Source organism: Orcinus orca, chromosome 13 (assembly GCF_937001465.1).
Source record: "Orcinus orca chromosome 13, mOrcOrc1.1, whole genome shotgun sequence".
In the NCBI taxonomy this organism is placed as follows: domain Eukaryota; kingdom Metazoa; phylum Chordata; class Mammalia; order Artiodactyla; family Delphinidae; genus Orcinus; species Orcinus orca.
In genome coordinates this window covers 15,681,945-15,701,869 of record NC_064571.1, presented here as the reverse complement: position 1 = coordinate 15,701,869, position 19,925 = coordinate 15,681,945, and positions in this window count along the sequence as shown.

Here is a 19,925-nt window from a genome sequence, read left to right as displayed (position 1 = left end):
AAACAATTAACATTGTTTTAGTGTCTACTCTGATCTAAGCATCCAGTGAATTTTTTTTGTGTTTATTGATCAATATGTAAGACACTGAGATAACATGTATTACTATATTTACTTTTCAGATTTGGTCACTGACATCTAAATCACTAGAGAGTAGAAGACTGAATTTGATTGCAGGGGTTCTGGCATCAAGCTCCAACTCTTTCCTCTACAAAACCTACTACTTGGCATCATACTAGATAAAGAGAGGACATTTGTTAGATAAATGAATAGTTAAAAGAATTCAGTGACAATGTCATAAAAGTCACTCAAGTAGAGATATGTATTTTAATAATACAAACTTCTTCCAAATCAGTCAATTACATGGATATCATCCTGAGGAGAATGCAAAACCGCAGAATACTTTGAGAAGGAAATTAAATGATGGCTTTTGAAAGATCGAATAGTGGAGGTGTGCAGGGCAGCATGATATGGGAATAGGTTAGGGACAAAATGCATAGTTAGGAGACAGTTGTAACTCAGATATGATGTGTTAAAGAATCCCTTTGCTACTGGGTCAGGATTTAAAAGGGTTTGCTCCTTCCCACTAATGCTCTAAATTGGAATTGGGGGGCTGGCTATTTGCACATTCAGCTCTCCCTCCTCATTTTCTTCCACCCCTACTCATGTATTTTCCTGTGGAATTTGCGTACATTTTTTTCTATCCCCCATTAGATATGGTGGGATGCGGGAATGGAATTGAAATAGACTATATCTTGTTAATCTTTGAAAACTTCAAGACCACGTTCTCCACACTGTTTCCAAATAAGGTTCAGATTTATTAGAATTAACCAAGTAAAACAGGTGTCCTTTGTAGAACTTCTCAAAGCTTTACTTTCTTAATATGTCTTATGAATTCCCAGGAGAAGGATACAGTTTACAGCTTTTCCCAAACTTTTAGAAACACAGATTCTGCTCCCTCCTCTCACCTCCAAGGAGTATTTATTTCTAGGGATCAATTTCTCTGAGTACAACTGAGATAAGATTGTTCAAAGATTTAACATTTTTTAATTGTGATAGTGTCACAATTGAAGAAGTTGCCCCTAAATGTTCATTAAATGAAAGAGTGCCTCTGTAAAGGTCAATCACACTTTACATTTTAATTATGTTGTTTTACAATTTCCCTGGCATTTTAGTACTGCTACTTAGTTTGTGATATTTTTCTCTGTTTACCCACTTGTATTTACAGTGCTTGATCTTGCACTCTTAACAATTAATATTACGCATCATAAATCCTCCTCATTTAACAGTTTAATTGCCTCTACATTCGTTGACCCCTATCAATATGGAACAAAGAAGACATTTATTTTCTCATATTGGCTGGTGTGACTCTGAGTTTTGACACACAAAAGGTCAGTGGCTTACATGACTAAGGTTTATTTCTTGCTTATGTTACCTGCACTCACTGCCCAGTACAGGTTGTCTATGACTTATTCCATGTTATCTTCATTCTGGGACCGAGGCTAAGAAGCACATATGGAAGATGTCAGTCTTCAGATAAAAAAGAAAAGAGAACATGGTGAAATTTTATGGTGCTCTTAAAGCTTATGTCCTGATGTGGCAGACAGCTCTTCCCTCACACTTCTTTGGGCTAAGTAAGCCAATGGCTAAATCCCATATCAATGGAAGAGGGAAGTATACTCCTTTCACAGGATGGGAGCAGCAAACATTTTTAACATAATAATGTCCATCCACTACACTGGTTTTTTCCTTGTCAGTCTAGTTCAGATCTTATAAACAGGTAGCAGATTAATTTGTCAGATCATTCTGGCTTAGACATTTAACAAGTACATAAAAAATGCAATTATTACAATTTTATCTTTTTCATTTCATGTTCTAGTAGACAAATTCAATCTTCAGATTCACTCATCTATGAATTGCCTATTAAATAAAATTCTGGACAACTTGCTCCTTCTTCTGGAATGTGAATAGCCCAACATCTCTTTCTCTAGCTAAGGATATAATGAATTTAGAGAATCATACATATTGCTGTTAAGTAGTGATACCTACCACATTCTGAATCCATTCCCTGATTGCCAAACTCCATTGATGTTGATTCAAGATACAAAAAAAATTTAAATAAAATAAGACAATACAAAATATTGTCTTTGTAAAAGTAAGTTAATCACAAGCCTTAAAATGAACAGTTTACAATTTATGCCTGTTTACTGTGCAACACAATAAGGATTATGTGTTCCATAAAAAGTCAGATAAACTGTGTTGTAAGTTTTATTTTATCACAGCAGTAAACTCTGTTCATATATTCACTTGCTGCTCAGGAATCATGAATCATCTGCTCACAACCTAGAATAACAACAAGATGTTGATACACAGAACATAGTTAATAAAGTTGTTCAATTTTACTTTGAACAAACCACAATCCCACTGACAATCATAACCCTTCACCATCTTGTTCAATTAAATAAAAGTTACAGCATTTTCTCTGCAGACACAGACTGTACCTTGCATGGTAAATGGTTTAATATACAAAGTCAATAGGAAAATATATAGAAGCAAAAGAAATACACTCAAAACTCAAGTTGGTGATTTTCATACAGATTTTATTTGGTCTGATCAAAGTAGAACATGTATCTGTTACATATTAGATATTATCTAGGGCCACTGTGTTGCCCAATTCCAGAGATACCATTTGCCTTGCATTTTTTAATGACCGCCACATCTGGGTGGTACATAGAGTACAATGCAAATTGGTATTACAACAGTGTACCCTGATCCATGGTTTCGCTTCCAGAAATGAAAAAATTCATAGTTTTAAACTCATCATTCTGAGTAGCATGATGAAATCTTGAGCCTTCCCACTCTGTCCTGCCCGGGACATAAATCAACGCTGTGTCCAGCACATCCCTCCTGTTAGTCACTTCATAGCTATCTCAGTCATCAGATCGACTGTCCATGTACCACAGTGCTTGTTTCCAAGTAACCCTTATTTTACTGAATAATGGCCCCAAAGCTTACGTGTAGTCATGCTGACAAAGAGAATCCATATGCCAAAGAGAATCCAAAAAGTGCTGCCTTTAAGTGAAAAGGTGTAAGTTCTCAACTTAATAAGGAAAGAAAAAATCATATAGTGAGGTTGGCAAGATCTACAGTAAGAACGAATCTTCTGACTGTGAAGTTGTGAAGAAGGAAAAGAAATCCATGCTAGTCTTGCTGTCAACTTCAAACTAGGTTTGGTAATTGCCTAGTTAAGATGGGAAAGGTATGAAATTTGTACAATATTTTGAGAGAGAGAAAGAAACCACATTCACATAACTTTTATTACGGTACATTGTTATAATTGTTCTATTTTATTATTAGTTATTGTTGTTAATCTCTTACTGTGCCTAAAAGTAGATTAAACTTTATAATAAATATATATGTATAGGAAAAATAGTATATGTAGAGTTCAGGACTATCAGCAGTTTCAGGCATCCACTGGAGGTCTTGGAAAACATTCTCCACAGATAAGGGGGGGCCACTATATTGAATCCTATTCTCTCATTTAATAGATTTGGAAACTCAGACCCAGGAATAGGAAGTTCTCTGCCCTGACAGATTCTTAAGCCTGGCTTTGACACAGAAAGAGTAAGTCCCATGAATAACTGGTGTTGACAAGTCCTTCATGCCATTGCTCCTGGAATTTTACATTGATATCTCACACTTATGTTCAAATCTTAATCCACCTAGAATCCAATTGCTTTAAACTGTCCCCCATCATTTATTTATGCAACATTCTCAAAATAAAGAAGAGAGCAGTTTTTGGTAGGGCAAGAAGTGAGATATCCCAAGTTTTGGTAGAATGTACGAGAGGTAATGTGTGAGAACATGAAGGGAGGTGGTAGTGGGGAGAGTTTGAACAGGAATTTGATGATACCAAACACAAATTAAATTCATGCAATATAGGCTAAAATCAAGGCCACTCCTAATCTCACTTCCTACACTTCTTATTGGAGTATTAAAATCTATTCCTATAAGTATTTGGCTTCTTCTTATGGATTGTGAAACCTGAAATACCTGTTCTGAGCCAAATTTGTCTGTTCTGATAATTATTTAGCTATTTACTAGTATTGTATAGACACAAATAAGGGTAGCACCAATTTGACAAAGAATGTGGATATCCAGAATCATGACAAATTTAATGCAAAATAAGACTGGAAAATATGAGTTAGAGAAAAAAGAACTGGATCAGAAGGACAAAATATAAACAGATATTATGAACTAGACACTTTAATATTTACATTTTTTTTCTCTTGTTGTTGTTGTTCTCAACAACAACAAAAACTCCCCAATTTTTAGCTATGCATATTGTACACAAATAAAGAACACATTTCTCAATTTCTTTTGCAACTAGGTGCTGTCATGTGACTAAATTCTGCCAATGAAATGTAAGTGGAAGCATTGTGTTACAGCTTCTTAAAAGTGTCCTCAATAGATAGCTAGTGTGTGTTCTTTGGATCTTTTTTTCATTACCCTTTCTTCCACCTGCCGGCTGGAATGCAGGTGTGTTGGTTAGAACCTGACAATGTGTTATCACATGGTAACTATGTCAGAGCAGTGAATTGAAACTGACATGAATCTAACATCTTTGTGGAGCCATATAACATCCCTAGATCTTCCATTTCAAACCATTTTTCCATATGATAAAAATAAATTTTCATCTCATCTGAGTTACATAATTTGAGATTTCTGTTGTCTGAAACTAAACTTATTCCCAAATTATATTCCTTCAATTTAAAAATGCAAAACTTGAGAATGAAACAAGAAAGGAAAACGTCCATTCAATCGCAAAATCAGTGATAGAGACAGTATTTATAAGGCCATTTATAACTGCAAGATCTGTATTATTTCTCTAGAATATAAAATCTTCTGGTTAGCACTAGGGATGGTTAGAAATAGAAGATAACCCGCAGGCAAAGAGCAAAAGACAGATTAACTAGAGTCCTTGAGGTCTGAAGCAATCATTCAAGTCTTACTTAATGCCAACCAATCACAGAAAAATTTCTGCTGTGGATAATCAATAAATAAAGGAGTCAAGATTCTTTCCTGGATTTTATCCTTGGTTGACTAAGTGAATGGTGGTGGTATTTGTGTAAATGGAACAAGATGGATAATAAACTCATTAATCTAGGTTCAGTGCATGAGCCCTCTCAGTTCCTTCAGTCTTTTTCCATGAGATCTCAAACTAACCCAGCAGAATATAATTTATTTTTATTCTAAAATCTGAATATATTATTAATAAGCCACTCATATTATTTTTATCAAATGTTGACTTGTATCAAAGTACAAATGTATTATCTTTCTAAATGTACTGTAATCTTCTAAAATATTTTCATATCTTTACATCCCACAAAATATAAAATGAACACCAAATAACAGTTGAATAGTGAACACAGAATGGGTGAAAATATTTGCAAACTATCTATCTGATAAGGGCTTCATATCCAAATATTTAAGAACTCATACAACTCAATAACAAAAAAAAAAAAACAAATAATCTGATTAAAAAGTGGCAAGAAGAACTAGATAGACCTTTATCCAAAGAAGACATATGAATGGCCAACCGGTATAGGAAAGGGTACTCAACATTAGTAACTAATCATCAAGGAAATTCAAATCAAAACCAAAATAAGATGTCATCTCACAAATGGTCAAATGGCTATTATTTAAAAAAACAACAAAACAAACAAACAAAAAATTACAAGTGTTTGAAAGGATGTTGAGAAAAGGTAACCCTTGTGCATTATTGGTGGGAATGTAAATTGGCACAGCTCCTAGAAAAACAGCATGGAGTTTCCTCAAAAATGAAAAATAGAACTACCATATGATCTAGCAATAACACTTGTAGGTATATAACCAAAGGAGATAAAATCAGGATCTCAAAAAGATATCTGCACCCCCATGTTCATAGCAGCATTATTCACAATACCCAAGACATGGAAACAACGTAAGTATCAACTGATGAATAAATGGATATAGAAAATGTGACATATATACAAAAAAAAAAAAAAAAAAAAGACAATCCTACCATCTACAGCAATATGAATGGACCTTGAAGGCATTATGCTAAGTGAAATAAGTCAGACAAAAAAAAAAAAAGACAAATACTGCATGATCTCACTTATATGTGAAATCTAAAAAATCCTAACTAATAGAAATAGAGAATGAGATGTAGGTTGCCATGGGCTAGGAGCTGGGAGAAATGGGAAATGTTGGCCAAAGGGTGCAAACTTCCAATGATAAGATGAATAAGCTCTTGAGAGCTAACCTACAAATGATGACTATAGTTAACAATGCTATATTACATACTTGAAAGTTGCTAAGAGACTAGATGTTAAATGCTCTCACCATAAAATGGGGGATGGGGGTAAAAAATGCTTAAATGTACTCAGTACTTCTGTCATTTCCAATCCATTGTTAATTTAGAGCTAGAGTGGAATTTTTAAAGAAAAATACCACAATGTTTCTCCCCATGTTAATCCCCTTCTTTAGCTTCCCTTTACATTTAAAATATAATCCAAACTCCTTTAGTGGCCAGTGATGCACTGCATAATCTGAACCTTGCTTCTTCACTATTTTCTCTTTTCTGCTTGTTCACTGTATTCCAGCCACTTTGATCTCCCTTGCATTCCTTAAAGATAACAAGACTTTTCTTGCCTTTAGACCATTGCACTTTCTGTCTCCTCAGCTGAAAATGTTCTTCACTTCTTTCTGGTACCTTCTCTGTTGACAAGGCACCTCCCCAATCAGGGCTTACCTAACCACTACATATAAATTAGCCTTCCTCTATTCCCCATCCAGTTACTACATATGGCATAACTTGTTTTCTTTTTAACATTTTCCACAATATGTGTCTATTCAACTTGTTTATTGTCTTCTTCCTTCCACTAAAAATGCTCCGTGATGGCAGGAAAATTGCTTTTTACACCATCATGTCCCTGGAACTTACAAAATAGTGGCACATAGAAGTGCTCAAAAAATATTTGATAAATAAAAAATAAAGGCATGGAAATTTCCACTTTAACCTAAAAACAAGTAAAAAGCTGCACAGACTGAAAAATCAACAATATGTATGGATCCTGGGATCTATGAAAGACACGGAGCAAACTGCTGTCCCCGTGATTGGAGACACAGACAAGTATCAATAAACATAGGGAGTCACAATTTACAAAGCAGAGACTTATGAGCAGAAACTGCTGGGGTACATGTGTTAGAGTAGGAAAAGCTGAACTATGATTGACAAGTTCCTGAAGGACCATTATGGACAAGTCCAAGAGTTTTAAATTCCATGGGGACTCAGTCACCAAGAGGCCCCCACAATATTGTGAGATTTACCTCCAGGAGCTTGACCAGAATTCCATAATAAATATCAGAGAAAACAATCATCTTGTACTCCTAGTAGGGACAGGGGAAAAGGAACCATCTTGAAATACCACAAAGGACTCTATTCTTCTTAACAAGATCTGCCCTAAAGAGAAAATGGTTAACCAGAGCCTAACCTTACAGGGTATTATCAAAGCCTTACTGACCTAGGGGAAGAGAAATACTCAATTCCAGTCAGCTGTAGTCTTCTACGTGGCAGAAGGAAAATACACAACTTCAGCCCCCTCTAGACTTCCAAGTGGGATGAAGAAAATATGCAACTCCAGCCCATCCTAGCCATTCTATCTCACCTAAAGGAGAAGAGAAAACTAAGAGACACTTGTGAAGTTTACAGTCCAGAGGCATTGACTTGATAAAAACTGAGATCAAATCATAGGACAGCAAAATGCTTTCCCTCCTCACACACCTCACCACCACATTACCAAAAGCCTATTTACAGCAGTCCTTTTATCTAGTATATTGCCCAGCTATAAAGAAAAAAATATGTATATATAAGGCATACTAAAAGGCAAAAAACACAATTTAAAGAGACATAGCAAGCCTCAGAGCCTAACATGGCAGGGATATTGGAATTATAAGACCAGAAATTTATTATTTATCTATTTATTTATTTATTTTTGCGGTATGTGGGTCTCTCACTGCTGTGGCCTCTCCTGTTGCGGAGCACAGGCTCAGCGCCATGGCTCATGGGACCAGCCACTCTGTGGCATGTGGGATCTTCCCGGACTGGGGCACGAACCCGTGTCCCCTGCAGCAGCAGGCAGACTCTCAACTACTGTGCCACCAGGGAAGCCCAAGACCAGAAATTTAAAACAATTATGATTAATGTGCTAAGAGCTCTAATGGATAAAGTAGACAGCATGTTAAAACAGACAGTCAATGTAAGCAGAGAGATGGAAATCTTAAGAAAGAAAGGAAAAAAAATGCTGGAGATCAAAAACACTGTAATAGAAATGAAGAATGCCTTGATGGGCTTATTAGTAGACTGGACATGACTGAGGAAAGAATCTCTGAGCTTGAGGATATATAAGTATAAATTTCAAAACCAGAAAAGCAAAGAAAACAAAGACTGATAAAGCAGAACAGAATATCTAAGGACCAGAGGACAACGACAAGGGATGTAACACATGTGTAATGAAAATACCAGAAGGAAAAGACAGAGAGAAAGGAACAGAAAAAAATTTATAAGACAAAAATGACTGAGAATTTCATTCATTAGTGGGGAGTCGCACAAAATTATCAAGTTAATGTCAGACATGAAGCCACAGGCCAGGAAGCTTGGAGAATTCCAAGCAGAATGGATGCAAAAAAAACTACACCTAGGCATATAATTTTCAAATTGCAGAAAACAAAGGTAAAGAAAAAATCCCAAAAGAAGCCAGAGAGGAAAAAAACCTTACCCACAGGGGATCAAAGATAAGAATTACTTCTGACTTATGCTCAGAAATCATGCAAACAACTAGAGAGTGAAGTGAAACATTTAAATATTGAGAGAGAAAAAAACCCACCAACTTAGAATGCTGTACCCTGTGAAATTATCTCTCAAAAATGAAGGAGAAATAAAGACTTTATCAGACAAACAAAAATTCATAAAATATGTTGCCAGTAGACCTGCCTTACAAGAAATGCTAAAAGAAGTTCTTTAGAAAGCAAATAAGTCAGAAATCGGATGTTCTTTCTCATCACTCCTTTTCAACATCATACTGAAAGTTCTAGCCAATGTAATATAAGAAAAGAAAAGGAAATAAAGGGTATATGGATAGAGAAGAAAGAAAGAAGACTGTCTTTACTCACAGATGACACAAACATCTATATAGAAAATCCATAAGAACTGACCAAAAAACTGCTGAAATTAATAAGCAGTTATAGCAATTTTCCAGGATATAGGGTTAATATACAAGTCAATCACTTTACTATGACCAGCAATGAACAAGTGGAATTTAAATTTTAAAAAATATATCATTCACCCAAAAAATGAAATACTTAGGTAAAAACCTAACAAAACATATACAAGAGCTACGTGAGGCAAACTAAAAAAACACTGATAATTGAAATCAAAAATGAACTAAATAACTAGGGAGATATTCCATATTCATGGATAGGAACACAATATTTCAAGATGTCAGTTCTCTTCAGCTTGATCTATAGATTCAATACAATCCCAACCAAAATCACAGCTAATTATTTTACAGATATCAACAAACTGATTCTGAAGTTTATATGGAAAGTCAAAGACCCAGAATAGCCAACACAATATTAAAGGAGTAAAATAAAGCTGAAGGACTGATGTTACCCAACTTCAAAACTTAGTATAAAGCTATAATAATCAACACAATGTGGTATTGATAGCAGAATAGATAAATAGGGCAGTGGAACAGGATAGAGAGACCAGGAATAGACTCACATAAATATAGTCAACTAACCTTTGACAAAGGGGCAAGGGCAATGCAATGGAGCAAAGATTGTCTTTTCAGCAAATGGTGCTAGAACAGTTGAATATCCACATGTAAAAAAAAAAAAATCTAGACACAGACTTTATATCCATCCCAAAGATTAACTCAAAATAGATTACAGACCTCAATGTAAAATGCAAAGCTATCAAAATCCTAGAAGATAACACAGGAGTAGACCTAGATGACCTTGGGTATGTCAATGACTTTTCAGATTGGACACCAAAGGTATGATCCATGAAAGAAATAATTGATAAGCTAGAGTTAATTAAAATTAAAAGCTTCTGCTCTGCAAAATACAATGTCAAGAGAATGAGAAGATAAGTCACAGGCTGGGAGAAAATATTTGCAAAAGACATATCTGATAAAGGAGTGTTACCTAAAATATAAAAAAGGACTCAACACTCAATAATAAGAAAACAAACAACTTGATTAAAAAATAGGTCAAAGACCTGAACAGATACCTCACCTTAGAGAATATACAGATGGTAAATAAGCATATGAAAAGATGCTCCACAACATATGTCATCAGGGAAATGCAGATTAAAACAACAGTGAGATACTACTACACACCTAGTAGAATGGTCAAAATCCAGAACACTGACAGCACCAACTGATGGTGAGGTGGAGCAATAGGAACTCTCATTCACTGCTGGTGGGAATGCTAAATGGTACAGCCACTTTGGAAAACAGTCTGGTAGTTTTATAAAACCTAACACACTCTTACCTTATGATCTAGCAATCGCACTCCTTGTTATTTACCCAAAGGATTTGAAAATAAGTACACACAAAAACCTGAACAAGGATGCTTATACCGGTTTTATTCATAATTGTCAACACTTGGATGCAACCAAAATGTCTTTCCGTAAGTGAATGGATAAACTGTGGTACATCCAAGCAAAGGACTATTATTCAGTGTTAGAAAAAAATGAGCTATAAAGCCGTAAAAAGACATGGAGCAACCTTAAATGCCTATTGCTAAGTTAAAGAAACCAATCTGAGAAGGCTACACACTGTATAATTCCAACTATATAATATTCTGGAAAAGACAAAACTATAGAGACAATAAAAAGATAAGTGATTGCTTTGGTTGGGCAGGGGAGGGGGCAGGGGGCAATAAAGTTGAATGGATGAACCACAGAGAAACTTTTGGGTAGTAAAATAATAGAATGTGTAACCCCAGTCATGAACTCTAATGTAAACTATGGACTTTGGGTGATGATGATATGTCCATGTAGGTTCATCAATTGTAACAAATGTACTATTCTGGTGGTGGATGTTGATAATGGGGGAGGTTATGCGTGTGTGGAATCAAGGAAATATCTCTACTGTCCTCCTAATTTTACTGTGAATCTAAAATGGCTCTAAAAACATAAAGTCTAAAAAAATAAAGTGATGAAATAGTTGTGAAGTGTGAAGAGTAATAAAGTTTCAAAAACCATTCCTCAGTTTCTGGCTTGTTCCTTGACAGGTGATGGTGTCAATTACTGAGAAAGGGAGCACTAAAATAAGACCAGCTTTAGGTGGAAGATTATGAGTTTTGAACATGTTGACTTAGATATGCCTTTGAGACTTTCATGGAGATATAAAATGGGTAATTGTATTTATTGATCTGGAATGCAGAGAACAGAACTGGACCGGAGATAGGAATGTATCCAACTGTCACCAACTGGCATGCAATCAGGAATTGAAGACACGGACTGTAGGCCCAAAGATAAGCTTGCACCTGTTCTGGCAGTGCTTTCTTGTGACTCTCAAGCTATTTCACCTGCATGTCTTCTCTTTAAACTTCATTGTCTGCACAACTTCTATTTCCCCAAGGTATCTGGCACCGTGCATTGCCTTATGCCTACTGTCAGTTTCAATGAAATCTTGCCAGATAGGTAGCCTTGAAAGAATACTTTTTTATGCAGCTTTATTCAGTAAACCTCACCAATAGAAAAATAATCCTTCTTTTCCCGTTATCATTTGGTATTTTTGTTTCCCTTATCTCAATTTGATTTCTTATGGTGAGTAAGCAGAGGCTAAAAAAGAGGCCTTCCATTGATGTGATATAGAAAGAAATCTTTCTTCTTTCTTTAACAGCTTGGTACAGTCTTCTTTGGGGATCTTATATTCAAAATCAGAGAGTCTTTTGGTTCTGTGAGGGACCCGTGATAGGAAAGCAAGAGAGGAAGTCCACATATAAGGAATTGGCCTCCTTAACTTGGGTCACCTTTCTGATTGTTTTTGTTTTGTTTTGTTTTAAGCTATGCTGCCTATAGCTTTGGGTGCTAGATGGGTATACAAAGCAATATGAAATCAGCCCTCGGGACTCAAATGCCTGGTATATTCAGTCAGAGAAAACCATTTCAGGGAAGGAATTAGTTCAACTAACCGCTTGACTGCTCTGACAAAACTGGCCAGTTGTCTGACCTTCTTTAGAAGCTGGGAAGGAATTTTCTTCCCTTCTTTAGAAGCTGGGAAGGAATTTTCTTTCTTCTATTCAAACTCTGGCAGAGATGCTGTTTCTGAGTTCTCCACATCAAAGGGGAGCAGCAAACTCCTGGTGCTCAAGTGACTCAACATTTTGTTTCATTAAACAGAGGCAAGGAAAACCAGTAGGTATCCATTCGTGGATTGTGTGGGAAGAATCTTGTTTCAAGATTAAGTGAAAATTCAATTGTTGAGCCTTGAGAGTATCTTTTGATTTTTCATAAAGTATACTTTGAAGTTAGTCTTCTGGTCATATATTGAAAAATTCAGTAAATATGTTTCACCTGTTGATGAATCATTACCCTTTTCTGAAAGTCTGCTATTCTAGCTGTTGCTTTCTGCTGGTGCTTTCCAAACTGTGGACCCTAGGATTTTCAAGCAGAGTTTCAGATTGCCACAGGGGAGAAAGTGATGCTAATGAGGCAGGACTTAGACTTGCATAGCACTTTACTTTTTTTCACTTTTCATTATTTCTGTTGATTCTTAAAATAATCCTGTGGTGAGGACAAGGGTTAATATCTCCATTTTTTTTAATGAAGAAATAAAGATTCAGAGATGTTAAGCAACTTTCCTACCACTACAGCTAATTAAGGATGGAGTCAGGCCTTTAATGCAAGTCTTATTTCCTTGTCTCTAAAGCCAGTGCTCGTTTTGCTGTACTACACCATTCCCACTCAAAAATAAACTCTTAAGATCAAAAGTCACATATATACACCATGCCATCTACTTGCAGGGTCTGTGTGTGCATTTGTGAATGTATTTAAAAGACTTACGAAATATTTAGAATGTGTTTCCCAATGATTGAAAACACATACCCACCAGACTATACAAATTATTAAACCTACCTAATACCTTTATTTTCATGCACTTTACAAACTGGAAAATGCTTACATAATTAGACCAGGAGATATTATCAAATGCATTCCAAAAATGCATATTAGACAAAATTCAAGTAATGTGTCCAAGGTCATTTAGCTAGCTTGTGGTAGAGCTTGAATTTATCCAGGCTTGTCATTGTCTTCAGGGATGCACAGTTTCAGGTGTTTTATGCAAATAAGGGAAAGAAGTGCAGATTTTCAGAGCAGGATTAATTAACAGAGGACATTTAAGAACAGTGAGTATGTGTGTGTACCAGAGTCTGCTCTGTAAGTCACTCTGGGTGAGACTGGCTTGTCAGGAATTCCTTTTAGCTCTTGGGTAAGTAAACCTCCTTGTGTGAAATCTAAGGATCACCCACCTTACACAAAATCTCCCTTAGAGCAAATTGGGCTTTAGGAAAGCCTTAGGGCATTTGTTCAGAAGGACACCAGGAAGACAGTGGAAAGTCTTTTTAAAAAGAGATGAGTCAAAACCAGCAGAAGAGGGAGACATGGTAACTTTGAAAGAAAACATTTTAGAAATAATAGGAAAAAGTAGGTCAGAACCTGCCAGAGCCAGAGCCTGTCTGTCAGCAGTCTTCATTTTCTTCTGTGTCCCTCTACAAATCCTGATGGCCTCGGGCCACAGCTAAGGATTAGCTGGAACCTTCAAGACAAATGCAGCCACATTTCTGACTGAGGCAAGAGCCTGCCGAAGTGATACCCAAGGACCTTGGGCCCGTCCAACAGCTGTATATTTGTACTTTTGATGTCCCATCTTGTTCAGTCCTCTGTAGTTTGCAATTCCATGTACATAATTCTAGACTAAGGGGTCAGTGAACTACCACCAGCCACCACCTGTTTTTATACCACAAGTGAGTTCAGAGTGATTTTGATATTTTTAAATGCCTAAAACAAAACATAAACAAAAGAAGGATAAATAAAATTCAAATTTCAGTGCCTATAAAATTTTATTGGAACACAGCTTTGCCCATTCACTTACAGTTTTCTATACCTGCTTTTTTGCCACCATGACAGAGTTGAGTAGGGCTGACAGAGATATTTAATGCCCCCAAACCTAAAATATCAATATTTACCATCCAGCCTATTATGAAGTCTGCCAGCTTCTGCTTTGGACTTACTGCTTCCTATGAACCTCTCACTTTGTAAGTCCCCTACCTGGCCTACCTGCTCTGAACTTGCTGGAACCTCTTGCCTCATTTGTCAGGCTTTTTTTAAAGATGTCTTTGCCTTGACACCTCATCTTGTGTCCACAACCAGTGAAACCCTGCATCACAGCACAATACTATTAAAAATAAATCTGTAAGTCCTATTCAATTAGCATTCGATTTGTTAAATTAAAAAAAAATATCACTTTCTGCCTCATGGCTTTTCTTAGCTTAATGAACACATTGGCAGCTAATGAAGACATGAGTGGTACTATTACATGGTATGGGGTTTGTGTTTGCCACGTTTGTGACAATTGTTTACCACCAAGCTCAGGGAGATGGAGCATTCCTTTGGAGGGTAGTCCAGCAGTAGAGCAGCCAGTTATGAGAGCTAAAATACAAGGAAAAGAGAAACACCTTTCAAATCTGTCTTCTTGATGTTATGAAAAGACAATTTTCTATGGAGAACCAAAGGATAAAATAATAAAGATAATTATTTTGGGCAACTTACTGTGTTCCAGCTAATATGCTTAAAATTTCATTGCCATTGTCACACGTAATCACTGAAATTTCTCCATGAAGTAGGTATCATGCTTATTTTACAGGTGTGAAAGCAAGGCAAGGTAGGGCCACACAGATAGCAAATGGCAAAGCTCGGACTAGGACTCATGTCTCCCTGACATCAGAGCTGTGACAGTAACCACTACATTGCATTGCCTCCTCAACTCCATTTAAGGATCTGGTTAAGTAGAAATGTGTTCTGAAAATCCTAATAAAACAGGGCTAAGTTTGTATGTGTTATGGGGGATGGTGTGGTAAAAAGGAACAATGGGTAGAGTAGGAGCTTGTGTTCTAGGCTCTATAAAAGGAAAATGTTACTGATATTATCCACTACACGGTGAAATTCAGTACAAAATTAGCTGGTAGGGGGTCTCATTCAAAGGTGGATTATCCTCCAAGTGTCTGAAAGAGCTTAGGCCTATCAGCTGCTCTGCAAAGGCGGTAAATTTCCAGTGCATTCAGTCACAGCCCATGGGATAGGTACAATGGGAAGGCATGTCAGGGTCCTAGTGATCATGTAGTCCAGCCCATTCCTTTTACAGATTTGGAGATTGAAGCCCAAAATGGGAAGTTGAATGTCCTGGTGTCATACAGCTGTTAGTGGCAAGTGCCAGATGGAGTGGCAATCTCCATTACACTATGAACCATGACAAGGTGGCAGGAGAGTGGACTTTGTTTTGCTGTTGTTGCGGTGGTGGTTTTTTTTTTTTTTTTTTTTTTTTTTGGCAGTACATGGGCTTCTCACTGTTGTGGCCTCTCCCGTTGAGGAGCACAGGCTCCGGACACACAGGCTCAGCGGCCACGGCTCACGGGCCCAGCCGCTCCGTGGCATGTGGGATCTTCCCGGACCTGGGCATGAACCCGCGTCCCCTGCATCGGCAGGCGGACTCTCAATCACTGTGCCACCAGGGAAGCCCCAGGAGAGTGGACTTTAGATGCAGACTGACCAGTGTGAGCAAGCCCTGTGGAGCTGGTCCAACAGCTGGTGGTCAGCAGATCGCCTCCTTTTGACACCCTCCACATATCCAGGAGTGCAGCGATCTAGTCCCTTCTAATTGATACCTTAACTCAAGTTCATTCATCATCTTCCACTAAAGATTACCACTGGCACAGCGCTTTATACTCTACAAAGCATCTTCACTACAGCAGTTGTTTTCTAACAAAGGAGGAAATCTGAGGGGAGAGAAATGGATGGCCTGGATCTGGGTCACCTGACATGGCAATGCCCTTCCTCTACCTGGAAATGACTCCCAACCAAGAAAAGGAATGTTATCGTGGGTTCTCTGGCTCCTTTCTTCCTGGGGGCTTTTTTTTTTTTTTTTTGGCTGTGATGGATCTTTGTTGCTGCCCGCAGGCTTCCTCTAGTTGTGGCAAGTGGGAGCTAGTCTTCGTTGCAGTGCACGGACTTCTCATTGTGGTGGCTTCTCTTGTTGTGGAGCACCGGCTCTAGGCACAGAGGCTTCAGTAGTTGTAGCACGTGGGCTCAGCAGTTGTGGCACACGTGCCCTAGAGCACAGGCTCAGTAGTTGTGGTGCAAGGGCTTAGTTGCTTCGCAGCATGTGGGATCTTCCCGGACCAGGGCTCGAACCCGCGTCCCCTGAACTGGCAGGCAGATTCCTAACCACTGCACCACCAGGGAAGCCCTTCCTGGGGGCTTTTGCCATAAATAAAGTTTTTGTGCCACAGTGGCAGAGTTGAGTAGATGTGATGGATAAGTATAATATCCAGCAACCTAAAATATTTATTATCCAGACCATTACAGACAAAATCTTTCATGAGCTTAAAACCTATTCATGGGTCAGATATTACTTCTAAGTTTTTATGAGCAAAACTTCTCCCAGTTTCCCAAATCAAGTTGAAATGGGTTCTGTTGTACTTTCATTAGCAAAGTTCTTTAGAACATAAAGTTCTTACTATATTTATCCATTTAACAAACATGATTGCACTCCTAAAATGTCCAAAAACTATTACCTGGATTGTGAGAAATCCTCACAAGAACCCTGTGAGATGAGCATTGCTATCTCCATGCTGCACATAAGTCAACTGAGGTTCTTTAATGATGAGATAACTTACCAAGGGTCACAGTAAGTAAGTGGCAAAGAATTTAAATAGTTTGCCCAACATTTTGCTGCTTCTTTCTCTTCTGATGTATCATCAAACCTTCATGGCAATCCAGTGAAATTATTGGTCAGCAAGAATGATTCCCATTTTACCAAAGAGGAAACTAAAGCACAGACAGCCAAAACCTCTTGCTCAAGTCACATACTAAACTTGATGAGTCAGGATTTGGATTTGGGTTTTCTGATTAAATTCTGGAGCTCCTTCTGGTGTTTTATCAAATGCCCCAAAGACACCTCCATATATACTAATTTTAACAAATAGTATTTCTTTAGGAAATGATTGCTATAGATACAGAGATATGTTTCTGAAATCCTGTTATCTTTTGCATCTAAATTATGTACATATTGTTTACGATTGGGGTGGAGATAAACGGGAAGATTTCTGCCATGGGCAGCATAAAAACTATCCCAATTGGAGTTCTTCAAATTTGAGGTTTCTCTGGAGATTTAATCTTCATTCTGGGCTCATAAAAAGCATTCTGGCTGTTCATGTAATAATTTCAATACCTTTGTAATGATATTTCTCTTTCATTTCCCTGCAAATGGGGATACATTGCTCAATCAGACCATTTTCATTTACCTTGTGATTCGTGTGTGGGAAAATCATACCCAATTTGAAAGCAGCACAGTATTTCCTTGGGACTTCTCACTGAGGGGATTAGATAGTGCATCACACTTGATGGCAACTGAAACACAGAGGGGTTCACTGATGCACCAAATCCCACTCTGGGAGGTCTGTTTCAGTGGAAGACCGAAAACAAGCCATTATTTTGTCACTTGGAACAAAAGCCCTGATTAAAAATTAAAATCCATTCCGTACTGATAAATACACCACTGCCTAATTACTCACAAGATTTATATTTGTGGTCTTAATTCCCTCAAAATGATTATTTTTTTTAACTCCCTATAAATCAGAACACAATGAGCTTGACAGTGTCAAGCTTCAATAAACATTTGGTTACCCCTTTTATTAGATAGATCAGTTCCTGACCGATAATGTTTTAAAATACTTAAATACTTCATGAGAAGAGAACTATGTCCCTTCCATTAAATGGTTTTCAATGTAGGAAGAAGTGTATATTTAGAGTATTTAGAGACACATAATTATGGCTAATTTAAAATTTCTTTTCTGCCAACTGGATCTTCAAATTTGCCATCACCCAAATTTCCTCAACACTCACATACAAACACACACAACCATAATACAAAGCAACAAAAATACTAAAATAAATAAAACAAAGAAAAATAAAATAATAGCTTCTGGTAACGTCAAGGATTTTTTGAAGGCTGGGATGGAAGGGGAATTGGGAGCCATGATTAAAGGGAGCTCATAAAAATAAATGGAGGAAAGAGTGAAGTCAGCAAAACTGGTGTGGTAGGCAGCTCCAAGGACACATCCCTCCCTAGAAATATTTTAAAATCAAGCAAAAACTGCCAGAAGCAAACTTGTCATAACTCTAGAAAACATTCAAAGGTTTACAGCAACTAAGTGAATACTGAATCAAGAAAAAGGCAATTTGAAATTGGTATTTTTTATTTACACTTGCTCCACCTGCCACCCCTCCATAGCCCCTGGCTCAGTGGTCGTCCTGAAGATATCAGTCCACATGCCCAGAGAAGGATTTGGAGCCCTGATTCTGGAAAGGGAAGAACAAACCTTGTTTGCAAAGAATTGTCTGCTTTAACCTGCTTTGGGGCTAAATGAAAATTTGATGCAAAAGATTTCAAAAGCACTACAAATGATAGAAGGGGGAAACAGTTTTTAACTTATTCTGTGGGGCCAGAATTATCCTGATACTAAAGCCAGACAAAGACACTACAAGAAAAGAGAATTAAAAACCAATTTTATTAATGAATATAGATGCAAAAATCCTGAAGAAATTACCAGCAAACTAAATCCAGCAACATGTTTATAAAGTTACACACCATGACTAAGTGGGCTTTATCCCAGGAATATGTGTATAACATAAAAAAAAATCAATAAATGTAATATCCCACATTAATAAAACAAAGGGAAAAGACACATAATAATCTCAATTGACACAGAAAAACTTTTAACAAAATCTAATAACACACTTTCATGATAATAGTACTCAGAAAACTAGGAATAGGAAGGAATTTTCTAAACATAATAAAGGGCATTTAAGAAAAAACTACATTATAAAGCAGAAACTAACACACCATTGTAAAGCAATTATACCCCAATAAAGCTGTTAAAAAAAAAAAAGAAAAGAAAATCTACAGTTAACATGATACTCAGTCATGAAAAATTGAAAGCATTTCCCCCAAGATGAGGAAAAAAATAAGATTGTCTGCTGACACAATTACTATTTAACGTTGTATAGAAAGTTCAAGCCAGAGCAATTAGGTAAGAAAAAGAAATAAAATACATCCAAATTGAAAGGAATAAGTAAAACTATTTCTATTAGCAAATGACATCTTATATTAGGAAAATTCCAAGAATCTAAAAAACAAAAAAACCATTAGAGTTAATAAAAGAATTCAGCAAAGTTGGTGCATACTAGGTCAACACACCAAAATTGGTTTGGTACATTAGCAATGAACAACCCAAAATGAAACTAAGAAAACTATTCCATTTACATTAGCATCAAAGAGAATAAAATATGAATATATTTAACCAAGGAGGTTCAAAGGCTTTTACATTGAAAAGTCCTAAACGTTACTGAAAGAAATTAAAGAATATATAAATAAATGGAAAGGCATCCCAGATTCATGAATTAGAAGACTTAATATTGTTACATTGGCAATACTGCTCAAGGTGATCTACAGATTCAAGGCAATCCCTATAAAAATTCCAATGTTCTTTTATGCAGAACTGGAAAATCTTATCCTCAAATTCATATGGAATTACAAGGG